A 1,698-nucleotide genomic window follows, 5' to 3' on the forward strand; every position below is an offset into this window, starting at 1 on the left:
GTTTCCCCTTTCACTGTACGCATGCACACTACTGCCCCCCCCCCCCCAGTTCTCTCTTCCTATAGTACTCCTAAGTCAATTACTTAAAATTACTTTCTCTTGGAAAAAGTTTACCTATGTACCTGCAGCCCATACTTCCTTTGTTTTCCCTGCAGAAGTGGTGATCCTTTCCACCACTCTGTACTTGATTAGTAGTATAACATTTGTAGTTATTAGGTAAATGCTGCACCATACTTACCTGCAATTAACTTGGCTTGGTTTTCCTGTTTTCTTTTTAGCAGCTGGCTTAGTCCAGTTTTTCTGACTCTCAGCCTTGCATTACTTTGTGTCTATCCCTTCCCACACCTTGAACCTGCACATCTCCCCACTTCTGCTTAATTACAGAGGTATCAAAAACCCTGATGTAGAAAGGCACCATCATACTCCTTAAGTTTTTGTACATTTAAGTGCATCTGGGTGTTTCCCTCCTTGCTGCAAAGTTAAAGAATAACCTCCTGCTAACCTGAAGACACCCCTTAAGCTGACTCATTGCCTGGCTTCATAAAGCTTGTATTCCTAAAGTTTTTGTACTTGTATTTTGCAAAATACCTTTTTACTACCTTTCTGTAGTGCCTATAACTGCTTGTTAATCCTCCGGTGTGAGATTTTGTAGCCTACCGCAGACCCAAAGCCACTTCCTCCCTCCACCCTTTTGTCCCCTAATCCTATATCTTATCCCTTTCATAGGTTCATAGGTAGGTACTAGGCTATCGGCCCAAGGGCCTACGTAAGCCTAGCTAACAAGGTTCACTGGCTTATGCCACCCAAGAAAGTTATTTGCAATAGCTTCTTGCCTACCTCCCCCAGCTGCTATTACTCCCCTGACCACTATGTGGCAGTCTTTACCTACACTATATTCTAGCATTAAAACTAACTATCCCTCAGGTCCTACACCCATTCTTTGGCATTTCAGTACAATTCTAATCCCCCTCTCTGCACATGAGAACCTCACTCTTGCTTTACTAAATCATCTACACATATCTGATAAGCTTATATACTCTGCTCCCCAGTTTTCACTTTAGTTACTTCTGTATTATGCCAAACACGAAAGACAGCTGATTGTCTTTTGGCTGAACTTACCTTACTGCTCTTGCCCGCTCTGTTCACCCTGCTGGCTCACTCCGCTACCCTACCCTACCCCCAATTCCCACCCACACCAGGGTACCTATCCTTATACTGCTAGAAGCCACACCCCCACCCCACATCAACCAATAGCTCGACATATCTCATTACATACTCAAGCATCTGTTGCTAATTTACTCACACTTTCAACTATCTATACTTTCCTCATTAAACAAACCCACCTCATATTTGCTCTTCTATAACCCCTTATTTTCTCATTACTTACATTCCCACATTCTCATTATGTCAACCCCTGGCTTACTAAACTCTCTACGTTCCTCCTCTTGTCCATAATTCTTTCCACTCTACTTCTATCTCATAACCTCACAGGCTATGAGTTCCTAAGCTCCTTTCAATTTCAACACTCCTTTAAACAAACTTCCCCTTTCTATCAGCCTCACAAACCCACAGTAACATTACATCATCATCAGCCTACCTTCTCCCACAGTTTCACAGATTAAACCATATTAAGTATTTCCAAACCAGAAAATAGACCCAATTTATGTAAACTAGCAAAACTTCCACACAATCCTCAGT

The sequence above is a fragment of the Protopterus annectens genome, chromosome 1.part2 (genome assembly GCF_019279795.1).
Source record: "Protopterus annectens isolate FY-2018-M chromosome 1.part2, PAN1.0, whole genome shotgun sequence".
In the NCBI taxonomy this organism is placed as follows: Eukaryota; Metazoa; Chordata; order Ceratodontiformes; family Protopteridae; genus Protopterus; species Protopterus annectens.